This window comes from Podarcis liolepis (assembly GCF_965112155.1).
Source record: "Podarcis liolepis genome assembly, chromosome: 4".
NCBI classification, from domain to species: Eukaryota; Metazoa; Chordata; class Lepidosauria; order Squamata; family Lacertidae; genus Podarcis; species Podarcis liolepis.
The window spans coordinates 99,290,919-99,306,323 of record NC_139558.1 but is presented as its reverse complement, the minus strand read 5'-3'; the positions used below and the strand labels follow the sequence as shown (position 1 = coordinate 99,306,323).

The window sequence follows — 15,405 nt, the reverse complement described above, 5'->3', positions numbered from 1 at the left end:
CCAGGAGTGGGAAGAGTGAGACAGTGGAGGACTGCTGTCAGTTAAGGGAAACAATATTGGCTTAGAAGGACCGAAGGTATAAGGCAGTTCTGTATCTAAGAATCCAAATCCTTTGCAGGGTATACAATAACTGGTGTGTATTGCTCAAGCCTAGTATTTTAGCACCTAACAGCTGTGGTCTTCTGTGAGTAAGATCTGTTATTCTGTTTGCTGAAGTGCTTCTCCTGATAACAGTTGGTTTCTCGGGTCTTTCACCATCTAACATTGTGCAGTTGAATTTAAAGTGTGATTGTCCAGCAGTTGTACCACTTAGCACAGGGGTCAGCAAACTTTTTCAGGGGGCTGGTCCACTGTTCCTTAGACCTTGTGGGGGGCCGGACTATATTTTGAAAAAAATATATGAATGAATTCCTATGCCCCACAAATAACCCAGAGATGCATTTTAAATAAAAGCACACATTCTACTTGTGTAAAAACAAGCTGATTCCCGGACCGTCCGTGGGCCGGATTTAGAAGGTGATTGGGCCGGATCCGGCCCCAAGTTTGCCTACTCATGGTTAGCAGAACTGACTTATCAGAATTTTAGCACACAACGTGCTAAGGTTAGACTTTTCTCTGGTATGTTTGAGAATGTTAGACTCTCTAGAATGTGTGCAACATATGTTACACTAAACCATGGTTTACTGCAGGGGTTGGGAAACCTTAAGGCCACAGGCCAAATGTCATTCTCCAGGTCTTGAGGCTCTACCCAGGCCATGCCTACGTCCAAGGCCACGCCCACTCTTTAGGCCACACCCCTTGCTAGCCCTGCCCTCTGCCTTCCTCAGGGGCTGCAAAGGGTTCTTGAGCTGTGTTAATGCCTCCTACCTGCCTGGATGGAGAGGGTTTGTGTGGGTGCGTGCATATGTGTAGAAAAAACATTTTTGCATGGCTGAAATGTAGCCCACTGTACAAAGACAGCAGCCACATCCATTGCTGTACCCACTTTATCCTCTTGCCCCGCCTACCATTGGTAAGTGGCCCCCGGAAAGCTGCCCACAGTGGAATTCGGCCCTTGAGCTGAAAAGGTTCTCTGGCTCTGTTTAGTGCTATTTGGAGGAGCCTGAGCGTAGTCTTGGCCTCACACATTGTGCCCCCTCCTAAAAATGAGTAATGAAGCCAGCTTGTTAAACCAACCATTGTTTGAAACAAGGCAGAAGCTTTAGCCAAGCTACTGTTTTTCTCCATTTCAACCCCCCCCCCCCGGCCTGCGATATAAGGCTAATACTGACCTACAGTACCAAATTGTCGTGTGGATGTGAAACTTTGAACAATGTAAAGAAGTCTTGAAATCCCACAAGCTCGTAGCAAGCATGTTAGTAGCCTATGTGAAATTCCATTGTATATGCCTTTGTGGAACTCATGGTCACGCACCAGGTAAGTTGTAAAGTTCAAGGCTTTTCTAAAGTGCTGTATATTTTAGCATTGGCTGGAGCTGGAGTTAACCGTTCCACTGAGTATTTCTGTGTTCTTGTTCTCCAGTTCACCTTAAAAAGGACTAAATTCTGTAAAGCTTCATAGATCTAGGGTATAGATCACCCCACTAATGATGGGGTGATGAGCATTAGAGTTTGCAGATGTTGCAATTACATAAGAAGGAAAGGAAATGGCATGAGGTGTTACAATTATCCACAGATATAAAAATGTTAACAAGTGTATTATGGAAATGCTAACATGCCATGTCAGACCATCTGTTTCGCTGATCATGTTAAGAGTTTCAAAAAGAGAGGATGATAGGGAATTTTCGAGCTTAAACCTAGTTTGCTTTAACTGCTGGGAAATATACTTTTAAGTTAAACAAATCAGTGATTCTGATTCTCTTTTTCTTTTACTACCAAGGAGAGATATTTACAAGAGATAATTTCTCCACTGCCGTGATTGATTTGTGCCATGCGAAGTCTTATTATTCCTCTGAGGAACTCTGTTGAAGGCATCAACATTGGACTGACTAGTGCATGTGAATATAAATGAGCATTAGTGTTGACATAAAATCCTGCACGCAAAAATCGCAGCATTGCTACAATGACAGCAGACCATAGGCAGTCCTAGAAGTAATTTTCTCGGGACGCAGAATAGCTTTCAGGTGATAAACCTCTGCGTGGATAACACATGTTGTTGCTTTATGGGGCTTTTGTCAAACTTTGAAAAGAAATAAATATACAGTACTTAGTGGGACATAGACAGGTAGTGTCAAGATGGGCAGGCCTTGAATTTAGGTACAGTGGTACCTTGGGTTAAGTACTTAATTCGTTCCGGAGGTCCGTTCTTAACCTCAAACTGTTCTTAACCTGAGGCACCACTTTAGCTAATGGGGCCTCCTGCTGCCGCTGCGCCGCCGGAGCACGATTTCTGTTCTCCTCCTGAAGCAAAGTCCTTAACCTGAAGCACTATTTCTGGGTTAGCGGAGTCTGTAACCTGAAGCGTATGTAACCTGAGGTACCACTGTATTTGTGTTTCTGCAGCAGTCCTCCTTGCTGTTGAGATCTAGCTGTCTACAAAAGCTGCATATTAAGAGAAACTGTTTTGGGCAGAAGACAAAGAGCTTTCAAACTTTTTCTATCTACTTCTGTTCCAGTTTGGTGTTACCATTTTCAGTACTAAATAACTAGAAGCGTAATGGTTGGTTGTTGCTTGTTCAACAGGAAGATCCTCTGCTCTTTCGTTCCCAAGTGATTTTGTCTCGAGTTCCCAACCTGGTGTCTCCTATTTCCAACTCTGCTTTATGTCTTCCCCCTTCCCCCTTTACTTCCCCACCCTGTGTGCCTGCCCTGCTGTATGCTTGTGACTTCTAGCAAAATGACCCTGTCTTCCCCCCTCTGCACTGTTGCACCGACCTTAGACGCTGCCGCTTAGAGGCTGTAACCTGGCACTTTAGCCTGTTGAACTTGCCAGTGCTGCTCTGATAACCTGGTTTAACATCTGCCTTGGCATCAGAACAGCTCTGTGAATAAGCCTGGACAAGTTATTAGCCTGCACCATTTTTACTACTACTTTTATAGACAGAGCAGAATTGCAAATTGTGTACAACACAGAAGTTAATTGCCACTTTATTCACTTGGACGAAACCCTCCTGGGATGGGATGGGAAAGTGTGTGGCTAGGCACTAAAGGGGAGGGGAAGGAAGGACTAGGGATGGGGAGAACCCGAGTCTTGATTCTTATATTGTTTAGTCGTTTAGTCGTGTCCGACTCTTCGTGACCCCATGGACCAGAGCACGCCAGACACTCTTCTACTGCCTCCCGCAGTTTGGTCAAACTCATGTTCGTAGCTTTGAGAACACCGTCCAGCCATCTCGTCCTCTGTCATCCCCTTCTCCTTTTGCCCTCCATCTTTCCCAACATCAGGGTCTTTTCCAGGGAGTCTTCTCTTCTCATGAGGTGGCCAAAGTATTGGAGCCTCAGCTTCAGGATCTGTCCTTCCAGTGAGCACTCAGGGCTGATTTCCTTCAGAATGGAGAGATTTGATCTTCTTGCAGTCCACGTGACTCTCAAGAGTCTCCTCCAGCACCATAATTCAAAAGCATCCATTCTTCAGCGATCAGCCTTCTTTATGGGTCCAGCTCTCACTTCCATACATCACTACTGGGAAAACCAGAGCTTTAACTATATGGACCTTTGTCGACAAGGTGATGTCTCTGCTTTTTAACATGCTGTCTAGGTTTGTCATTGCTTTTCTCCCAAGAAGCAGGCGTCTTTTAATTTTGTGACTGCTGTCACCATCTGCAGTGATCATGGAGCCCAAGAAAGTAAAATCTCTCACTTCTATTTCCCCTTCTATTTGCCAGGAGGTGATAGGACCAGTGGCCATGATCTTAGTTTTTTTGATGTTGAGCTTCAGACCATATTTTGCACACTCCTCTTTCACCCTCATTAAAAGGTTTTTTAATTCCTCCTCATTTTCTGCCCTCAGGGTTGTGTCATTCTTATAGCCTTCATCAAAGATTCCTCCTTACCTGCATACAATTTATTATGGCTATCATGTGAGTGCTTCAGTGCAGTAACTTGTATGCCATACCTCTAGCTGAGAGTATGCTGTCCTGGACTAGATTCTTTGATGACTACTTGCTTAGCTGCTGCTGTTTAATTTTATTGTGATTGTGTGGTTTTATTTTTAACTATTTTTCCTTATGATGTTGCGAATGTGTTGTTGTAATATATATTGTTGTAAGTCAGCTTGCAAGGAAGTTTCCCCGAAAGGCTGGATGTAAATTTATTAAATTAAGAAATAAATAAATTTCACGTTGCAGCAGAAAGTGGCAGAGCTAGTAAAGAAGTTTACAAACATGGTGTTCTGTTGTACTCATTACAGTGCTAGAGGGAAATTTATATAGAAGGATGGTTTGTTTGGACTGTATTCTAGGTACAAACACAGGCCCCTAAAGGAAAAAGATCTCTATGTTCTGTGTTTTATCAATAACAGATTGAAAATACATTTAGTGCCTTATTGGAGCTTGGTTTTTGTACATGCAGGTGGAGGATGAATTAATAATTACAGAGAAAATTGTGATTTTTTTCCATTGTCACAGTAATTTATAATAATGGCATGGCACACTTTTAAATATTGCTGAGAATGCATAAGGGATAATGATGCCTAAAACCATCAAACAATCAGTTGAGAGAAAGAGCCTGAGGAGATCTGTGTGCAGAAAACAGTTGAGTTCCAAAATGAGGTTCTGATTAAGAGGGGCGACTTAAAGGATTGGCATCTTTTATGGATGACAAGAGTCTTCTCTATGGTGCTGGAGGAGACTCTTGAGAGTCCCATGGACTGCAAGAAGATCAAATGTATCCATTCTTAAGGAAATCAGCCCTGAGGGCTCACTGGAAGGACAGATCCTGAAGCTGAGGCTCCAAGACTTTGGCCACCTCATGAGAAGAGAAGACTCCCTGGAAAAGACCCTGATGTTGGGAAAGATGGAGGGCACAAGGAGAAGGGGACAACAGAGGACGAGATGGTTGGACAGTGTTCTCGAAGCTACCAGCATGAGTTTGACCAAACTGCGGGAGGCAGTGGAAGACAGGAGTGCCTGGCGTGCTCTGGTCCAGGGGGTCATGAAGAGTCGGACACGACTAAACGACTAAACAACAATATGGATGACAAACTTTTCTTTCTACATCATAAACTTAAGCAATTGAAATGGTTGGAAATTTGTTGTGATGAGTAGAGAAAACACCTATAGCTCTGTTAATATTTCAGAATATTAAAAGACAAGGAAGGTTTTATGGTTGTGTTGTACAACTGTTCCATCTTAAGTAAAACACATGTTTTATTTAAACATTGGACTGCCCTCCCTTCCCCTCTTTTGCTTTAATTGTGTGTTCAACACAACAGTGGTTTTCTAAGTCCTGGATGTTCTCACTTGGGAGATGAGATTAATACGTAGTTGTAATTTCTGAAGCTGTCCGTTGGTACTAACTCACGGGTTGCATTTACATGCAATGCTAAACTGTGTTTAGTGTTAAAAAGATGAGGCTGTGTGTGGGTTGCGTAAATTTCAGAGTGGATCCTATGCCGTAGTTTGGGTATGGGAGTTGAGTCCCTGACCTAAACAAACACATAATATAATACTGAAAATGAAGCTGTCTCTGTACATGTCTAATGCCATTATTAAAAGAACAGCAAGTCCTAGAAGAAAAGTGGGTGAGCATGTGTGTGAGAGAGAACGTATTTCTGCTTTGACTGCATTTCTTTCTCTGTCACCGGAATGTGACCACTTTGTGTAAAACTGCAGTCAGTGTATCTTTTCATGAACACATAATATATGCTCTTTTGAAGTGCTGTGTTCTGATGAACAGAATGGCCTTAGCTTTCACCTAAAACTCACCAGGGTGAGTTTTTGTTGAGATTTCTGCTGCCACAACCGTCTCCTGCTGCAGATGGAAAATAAGAGCTGCCGAAGAGCAAATAATTTGGTACAACATTCATTCAGCCATAGTGTGCATTGTCTTGCAGCCCACATCTCAGGGGCTCATTATTTCTGGGAGTATGGGGTAGTGACCACATGAAAGTTAGCAATATTTTTCATTGAGATGGGCAAATTGGAATGGCTTGGAAACAAGTGGTGCCCTTCCCTCAAAAGTCAGAAAAGGCTTGTTTTTCTGAGCCAGTTTTACTCTGGAAATTGCCCCTCCCTCACTCACATTCCTTCTCCCCTTAAACCCCCTCCTCTCATCCCTTTAAATTATGCTTACTGAGTGAATAGGAGAAAGATGGCGTTCAGATGTTCTTATTTCCCTCTCTGGTTACATGCGGTGGATAAGCTTGGAATTCTTCTCTGGTTGGGATTTTATTCCAAGCTGGAGAAGAATTTGGGAGCTTGTGAAGCTCTCCTCTCCTTTGAGGTAGGTTATTAATGGGCCACTGAGCTCAAATCTGTGCCAGAGCTTTGGCAATTTTTTTTGGACATCTCTACTTTTTAAGGACATTGGAAGAGCCTTCTGGATCAGACCCCTGTTCCCATAGCGGCCAGTCAGATGCCCGTAGGAAACCCGCAAACAGGATCCAAGCACAAGAGTAGCCTCCTTCCCATGGTTTCCAGCAACTGGTTTTCAGAAGCACTTGCACATCCAGTTGTGAAGGGAGAGCATAGCCAGCATGGCTAGTACACAGTACATAGTATTCCAGATGTGGTCACGCCATAGATTTATATAACAACATTATGATTTGGTCAGCTTTATTTTTAGTTCCTTTCTGAATGATTCCTAGCATGGAAGTTGATTTTTCAGAGCCGCCACACTCTGAGACTGATGTTAAGTAGACTTCTTATTCATTATAACATTTATATCCCTTTCCTCGTGGGAGCTCAGGATAGTGTATTTGGCCCCCTCCTATTTTAATCCTCCCCATAACCATGTGAAGGAGGTTAGGTTGAGAGATAGTGGCCCAAGGTCACCCAGTAGTCTTCAGAGAATCAGAGAATTGTAGAGTTGGAAGGTACATCAAGCACCATTTGGTCCAACCCCCTGCAATGAAGGAATCTCAGCTTGCGGTGGGGCCCCCATCCAATCTGAAACCATACTGGGCACTGCTTAGCTTTGCAAATGTACTAACAATTTTATTATGAGGAATTCAATGGTTCTATGATTTACACTATGGTTACCAGAAGAAGAAGAAGAAGAAGAGTTTGGATTTGATATCCCGCCTTTCACTCCCCTTCAGGAGTCTCAAAGCGGCTAACATTCTCCTTTCCCTTCCTCCCCCACAACAAACACTCTGTGAGGTGAGTGGGGCTGAGAGACTTCAGAGAAGTGTGACTGGCCCAAGGTCACCCAGCAGCTGCATGTGGAGGAGCGGAGACACGAACCCGGTTCCCCAGATTACGAGTCTATCGCTCTTAACCACTACACCACACTGGCTCCCAGACAGTCCCCGGATTTACAAATCTGTCCCTGGACAAAATCCGTCCCCGGAATGTCCCAGGATTTCATTTAATGTCCCAGCATTTATATTATAAGTGGTGTAGATTTATTAGTAGGGAAAGAATGTTGTGTGGTTGGTTCAACGGCATAAGATACATCATTTGGGGACTTCCGGCAAGGCAAAATGGCGGGTGCCACTGCCAAGGGGGAACTGGGGATGCCCGGCACGTCAACTTGGGGAACCGCTCACACACACACACACACACACACACACACACACCAGTAACCCAAATCGAGCCAGGAGAGAGAGCACCCGGCCGACTGCCCAACGGTGCTCCAGGGCCACGAAAACCCCAGAGCCAACGCAGGGAGAAGGAGGAGAAGAGAAGGAGAAGAAAGAGAGAGAAAGAGGAAGGAGAAAAAAGAGGGGAGTCCCAACCTTGCCCCGCCACCGCTGTGAAGAGGTAGGAGAGCGCCAGGAGTGCAAGGACTTGTGGTGGAGCCCAGGCCCGACCAGAGCCTACTCCACAGCGGCTAGCGCTCCAAGAGAGCAGGCTGGGGCCCAGAGGAAGGCCATGCGACAGAGGAGATCACGGAAGAGAAGATATGACTTCTAAAAAAATTTTCAAATAACTTTTTCTCTCTCTTTTTTTTTTTTAAAAAAGTGTCCCTGGATTCTTTGGAAAAAATCTGGTAACCTTAATTTACACCCAGGTCTCCCCAGTCCTACACCAACACTAACTACTACATCTACATCCAGGACAGGATGGGGTTGTGCAGGGTTGTTAAGGCAGCAGAGAGCATTGTTGGCTGCCCACTCTCCACCTTAGAGCAGATTTATGCCACAAGGTGCCATAGGAAGGCACTAGACATAGTAAAAGATCCATCGCATCCTGGTCACTGTCTCTTCGAGCTCCTGCCGTCGGGACGGAGATACAGGACGATGAAGACAAGAACAAGCCGTCTTAAGAACAGCTTCTTCTCCAGAGCGATCTTGGCCCTGAATGGGAAGCCCGGACTTTGAAAGTCATCTAATCTCCCTTGCTGTATTATACTGTATTGTTTAATTAGTGTTTTTATGGAGCAGTCGAGTAATTTCGTTGTCCCCGAAAGGGGCAACGACAATAAAGATATTATTATTATTATTATTATTATTATTATTATTATTACATCTGGCAACTGTGATTGCCACAAACCATCCCTTGGCTCCAAGTCAGAACTGGCAATCTATTTGAAACCATGGTTTCCATTTCTGGTCCTGAGGCAGGTTGTGTCCTGAGGCAGGAATTTGGTTCACAGCACAGGGACAAGATAATGCACAGCACTTTTCTTTTAAATACCCTTATTTAAATACCTTTTGTAATTTTGGAGAACAAGTATATTATGGTGAATATTTTTAAGCTGTGAACTAGGAGGATGAGAATTATTTTGGATTAAAGAGTATGATAGCTTTTCAGCCTCAGCCAGCAACTCAACCACTCAGCTTCCTTCCCAGTTGCTAAGTTTCTGCACTCAATTTCATGCTTGCATTTTCCCCCAGTGCTGCAGCTTTGCGTGGTTTCCAGGATTCTGAGCAGCATGTGTTAACATGCAAATCACCTGAGGTCACTTTCCATAAAATAAGACTTTTATCCTAGTTAATATGTCCCTGGGTGTGTCACCTCTGTCCTTCCCCTATGGTATTATATATTTTTTGTTCTCATGCGTGCTCTTCTTCCCCACCCCCTAAAGGAGTCCCTTAACAAGTGCCTTTTCATCCTCCTCAACGTGCCAGCCTGTTTCTACTGGCTATAAATCTAGCCAGACAGCATCTGTGGGAAAAGTACACATCCTCAGACTCTTGCCAATAATCGTGTCCACATCCTGCAAGTCGAGAAAGGAATTTCATTAAATTGCAACCCCCCCCCCCCAAAAAAAAGCACAGGTGAAGAAACACAACCAAATCAAATATCCTTCCAGTAAGTAAAGTTTATTACTGCCCCTGTGGAAGGCGGGGCTCAAAGGTTCAGTTGTGTTGAAGTCGAGTCTTAAGTTCTCCTTGTTTAAAAAGAAAGGGGAGGAGCAAACATGGATTGCCTTCCCAATCCAGCCCACGGATGGTCCAGGAATCAGCGTGTTTTTACATGAGTAGAATGTGTCCTTTTATTTAAAATGCATCTCTGGGTTATTTGTGGGGCCTGCCTGGTGTTTTCACATGAACAGAATGTGTGCTTTTATTTAAAATGCACCTCTGGGTTATTTGTGGGGCATAGGAATTCGTTCATTTCCCCTCCCCCCCCCAAAAAAAATATAGTCCGGCCCCCCACAAGGTCTGAGGGATGGTGAACTGGCCCCCTGCTGAAAAAGGTTGCTGATCTCTGCACTTAATATTATTACTACTACTATTATTATTAATAAACAAATGTATACTTCACAGTATAAAGCCTTCAAAATGGTGTGCAGAGTAAAAACAATAAAGCTGTAAAACAATAAAATCAATTCAACAAACTCTAAAACAATAAAACTGTCCATACAAACTCTAAAAATGATGAAACAGTTTTATCAGATATAAAATTGATCTTTCACAAATGGCTGGGTTACACCTCAGGGAATGCCTTTGTAAACAAACATGTATTCAGTAAATACCTAAACACCATCATTCTAGGTACCTGCCTGATTTCAGCCTCAGCTGCAACACTAAAAGTCTGGTTTCTTGTACAAGCTAAACGTACCTCTGAGGCTTATGGTCCTTTGAGTTCCCCATAGCATGGACAAGGCAGTCCCTTGGATATCCTAATCCCAAGTTGTTTAGGACTTTGATTGCTAAAAGCAGAACCTTGATTTGTGCCCAGTAACAGACTAGCAGTCATTGGGACCAGTTCACTAAGAACTGTTGAGCTTACTCAGGAGTATAGTCAGGATTTTGTACAGTGAGCCTGCGTTAATTTGAAAATATGGAAAAATCCATACCTCTTAATCCTTTTTTACAACCTGGTTGTGATGACAAACAGAGTTAAGGAGCAACCTGCCGATTCGGTAAATTGAGTGATGGGTCCTAATTTGTGTGAAGGGATGTGAGATCTTGCTTCCTTAAACAGTCTTGGCTATGAAAGGCAACAAGGAGTATCATGCAGGAGTTGGGATTTCATTTATATATTGAAAGCAAGAGAACCCAGAAGACAAGGCTGGATGATAGGGGTGAAACACTGTGGCCGATGGCCACATAATATCTGTACTTTTCTCCTTTTGTGTCTTCTAAAATCACTAGGCCAGCAGGCATGGGGGAAGAATAGATTGAAAAGGAGTGTGTTTTGTGTGTGTGCGCATGTGAGCGAGCGTGCATGCCAGCTAACAGATTTTAACATCAGCCTCTGCCATGAGTTATGGGATGGGGAGACACTTGCCCATTTCACTTCATCTTATTCTTAGCTCTCATAAAAGCATAGGTTTCCATTCCTGTGTTAGTGATGAACCTTCATTCCGACAAGAAAAAAAAGGAAGCTCTGAAAAAAAGGCATTTTTCTGCCACCCATTAACATATGAAGCATAGCTACTGACAGGCACCACAGGCTATTTTTACGTTCTTATGTAAGCTAGGAAACAAGGTCTGTTTGTGGCACAAGAAAATCCCTCCTCTGAAAAGGAGACTCTTCCTCTGGTGACACAAGAGTTGGGTGATGGATCGAGATGTGCAAGGGATAGTTGTAGTGTGCGTGATGGGGCTGAGATTAGAGGCTTAGGTGAGCAGTGCCACTCAGCTCTCTGGAGATGGTCTAGGCTCTCCTTCTCTTTGGCCTGGTTATTTTTGTTTTGTCTTTATGAGTGCCTTCAGATTATGTGTTTATGTGATTAATGTTGAATGCAGCCACCTTTGTGTCCTTTCTGGTGAGCTTTGATGGGGCATTTGGCTGGCTGATGCTAGAAATAGCATGTTGGACTAAATGAACATTGGTCTGAGACTGCAAGGCTATATGGAATCCCCCCCCCAGGCCCCGAGTAATGTTGGAAAATCTCTGGAATTCTCCTAGGTTGCTGAGCACCACCTAGAACCTGAGTGGCCAGAGTTGCAAAATCAACTTGGAGTCACCTGCTGAAGACTTCATAAGGCTAAGAAACAGAAGACATGCAACTTCTATTGCTGCTCTTCTCTCCCTGTGAGCCATCTCACAGTCCTTTCTCCTGGGGGACGCGGGTGGCGCTGTGGTCTAAACCATTGAGCCTCTTGGGCTTGCCGATCAGAAGGTCGGCAGTTTGAATCCCCGCGATGGGGTGAGCTCCTGTCACTCTGTCCCAGCTTCTGTCAACCTAGCAGTCTGAAAGCATGCCAGTGCAAGTAGATAAATAGGTACCACTCTGGCGGGAAGGTAAACAGCATTTCCGTGTGCTCTGGTTTCCGTCACAGTGTCCCGTTGCTCCTGAAGCGGTTTAGTCCTGCTGACTGCATGACCCGGAAAGCTGTCTGTGGACAAACGCCGGCTCCCTTGGCCTGAAAGTGAGATGAGTGCTGCAACCCCATAGTTACCTTTGACTGGACTTAACCGTCCAGGGGTCCTTTACCTTTACCTTTTACCTTTCTCCTGCTGCTGGTACCACCTCTGCTCTCCTAATGAATCCTCCTTCACTTCTTAATCCATTCTTGATGGTGTTATTTGTAGCCCATTCTGTCAGTGTTCCTCCGCAGACCTTTTGTAGCTTGATCAAACACCAACTGATTGATCTCCTTTGGCAACTAGATCCCTGTCCATGTATCCTAATTCATGCCCACCTCTGTGCTTTTGCATGTGTTCTCTCTTTCACTGCAATGGACCCGGCTACATATTCAAATATGTAACCTTAAACTACAGGAAACAGAGCAGGAGTGACAGCTTATGCATTACTTCATGATCTTTCACATAAACTTTCATCTGAGCCACTTAGTACTGGGCTGTTCAGGCAGTTTGTTCCAAGAGTCTTGGATGTGAGCCTGTGTCCCTAGTTGCCTCCGCAAATGTGTGTGCGCGTTTGTGAAACAAACTTAATAAAATGAAGTTGAATAACATTAGAGATGGCTTTCTGAAATTAGGAATGCAACTTGGATGAAGGTGCCTGAAGGGAAATATGCCAAGACATCACAGAGGGTTGATATGATGGTGTTTGCCCAGGCTGCTGCCTGTGTTTATGTTACTCCTTGAAAATGTTGTTTGGCAGTTTGTGTGCATGTGCACAATTTGGATTTTGGGAAGTCTTTGGACTGTCAACAATACAGTACCTGGAGTCTGGGATGCGGGTAGCGCTGTGGTCTAAACACTGAGCCTTTTGGAGTTGCAGATTGGAAGGTCAACGGTTCAAATCCCTGCGACAGAGTGAGCTCCCATTGCTCTGTCCCAGCTCCTGCCAACCTTCCAGTTTGAAAGCACACCAGTGCAAGTAGATAAACAGTTACTGCATCGGCGGGAAGATAAACAGCGTTTCTGTGCACTTTGGTTTCCATCACGGTGTCCCGTTGCTCCAGAAGCAGTTTAGTCCTGCTGGCCACATGACCTGGAAAGCTGTCTGTGGACAAACTCCGGCTCCCTTGGCCTGAAAGCGAGATGAGTGGCGCAACCCCACAGGGGCCTTGGACTGGACCTAACTGTCCAGGGGTCCTTTACCTTTTTTTACCTGGAGTCTGTTAGTGCAGGTGCTGTGATTTATCTTTGTCCCATGTTAAGCTTTTTTTTTTGTTAATAGCTGAGATCTGCCCCATTGCACTCCTATCCGAGAATATCTCTTTTATTTTCCATAACATATTCATTTTACTGGAGTTAGCTTTGGACATAATTTGGTTGGGTGAATAGTGAGGTGCTTTTTTAGTAGCCTTGATTTTGAGGCTGAAGATAAACGTGGGTTTGAAAGCAAGTGATCTTGACCAGGCTGCTTCTTTCATGCCTAATGAACTTTCCACCAAAGTTTATTTCCACCCCCCACCTCCCGGACATTTTTTGTTTTGCAGGATCTTCTATGATACTGCTTTTATGTGGGAATTTGGGAAGCTGCTACTGGGCTGTCACCAACTGGTCAAAGTCTTTTTGAAAATAAGTTTTAAAAAAATACTGGCAAGGTTCTCCTGCTTTTAACAGTTGTATAAGAAATTCCGCAGTTGATGCTTTTCCCAGTGTGGAGATTCAGTTATGAGGAAAGTTTTTTGGCTATATGGGGAAATAAGCTGGTAGGGCTACAACTAAAAGGCATCAAACTGGTCAAGATGGTTCATGTCAGATGCTGCCTGGTTTTGAAGAAAGACTCTGTGTCAGGGAACTGCCATCAGTGCCGGAGGGAGAGAGCAAAATCCAGAGGGATTCCGGGGAGCGTCCCGGGATTGGGAGAGGCAGCCCATCTTCTGGGGAAGAGAATCAGCGTAGCACCAGTGGAGAAGGGGGGCAGGTGGGGCAAGCGGCGAGGCGGTCCCATGACTCCTTGCCGGGGACCAGCGGGGAGAGTAGGGGTCCTCCGCTGCCTACGCCCTCCTTGCGCAGAAGGCTTTCGCGCAGAGAGAGTAGGAGGAGACTAGGCGTCAAAGAGCTTCTTTGCTGGAAGAAGTTTAAGAAACGCCCACTGACGGATTCTGCCAGCGATTGAGACAGCCACGGGTGAGTGGCTGTCCGGACAGAAAAGGTTCACTCAGGTAACCCAGCCAGGTGTTTGCACCGGCTTACGCACGAGCAACCCCTAGAACCACTACACTCTGCTTCATGCTTTTGCTGTTATCTACACTGTTAGGTAAATTTAACCAATCGCTCTTCACAGGGCCACGTCTTGCAGCAAGTTATGGGCGTGTTTTCACCTCTTCCTTTGTTGTTTGCTGTTTTAGAGTTGTGGAATGCTGTGAAGACTTCCCTGGCCCCACAGTCATAGACGAAATACGTTTGGAACTATTTTCAGCTGAAGGATATCTTTCATCTATAAAAGGTACCAAACTTTATCCTTACTGCCTCAACAGACTTCATCTTTGTTCGGAATTTCAACCAGTTTTTCCTTCAGATCCTAAACCACACAATAGAACGTATATCTGCAGAGAAGGGCCTTGTAAAACTCTGGTATTAACTGGACACTTTGCAGAGATTTTGAGATTATAATATGCAATAAGATTAAAACATTTTAAAAACCTAAGAAGAGCTGGACTGATGTCCAAGGCCTGTCTAGTTCAGCTTCCTATTTTCATGGTTCTCAACCAGGTGCCTACAAGGCAAGTCAGACAGGACAGCTCTCTTGCCACTTGTGACTCTCAGCAACTGGTATTCAGATGCATACTGTCTCCAAAAATGGTTATAGAACGTAACCAGCATGGCTAGTAGCCATCAATAGCCCTCTCTTCCATGATTTTTTTCTTAGAAATATAAAGTGATGTAGAAACGAAATGAAAAACAGTAACAATCTTCTTTTAAAGCCATCTAAGTTGGTGGCACTGTGGTCTAAACCACTGACTCTAGGGCTTGCCGATCGGAAGGTCGGCAGTTCGAATCCCCACAGTGGGGTGCGCTCCCGTTGCTCGGTCCCTGCTCCTGCCAACCTAGCAGTTCGAAAGCACACCAGCACAAGTAGATAAGTAGGTACCGCTCTGGCAGGAAGGTAAACGGCATTTCTGTGCACTGCTCTGGTTCGCCAGAAGCGGCTTAATCATGCTGGCCACATGACCCAGAAATACTGTCTGTGGACAAACGCCGGCTCCCTCGGCCAGTAAAGTGAGATGAGCGCCGCAACCCCAGAGTCGTTCGCGACTGGACTTAACTGTCAGGGGTCCTTTACCTTTACCTTTATGTCCGTGGCCAGCAGTGCCCCCAGTAGGAGTGAGTTCCATAGTTTGGACTATGTGCTGCTCAAATAAGTACTTTACTTTATCTTGTCTTGAATATTTCAACATGCAGCTTCCTTGGATGTCCAGGAGTCCTGTTGTTAAGAGAAAAGAAGAAAAACTCTGTCCGTTTATTTCAGGATTTTGAAAAATGAGGGTTATATAAAAACACAAAAATACATAACATAGTGACAAACAAACAAAAATAGCCCACCCCCA

General features: G+C 44.5%; 1 protein-coding gene across 5 annotated transcripts in view; it reads left to right on the top strand.

Annotated features, from left to right (window-relative positions):
- FAM168A (family with sequence similarity 168 member A) overlaps window positions 1-15,405 on the top strand; it is a 188,231-nt gene that overhangs the window by 25,388 nt on the left and 147,438 nt on the right. For all 5 annotated transcript variants that reach the window (XM_083499985.1, XM_083499983.1, XM_083499982.1 and 2 more), the window contains exon 2: window positions 14,206-14,303. The gene's annotated coding sequence lies outside the window, so the exon portion shown is untranslated. The remainder of the gene's footprint in view (window positions 1-14,205; window positions 14,304-15,405) is intronic.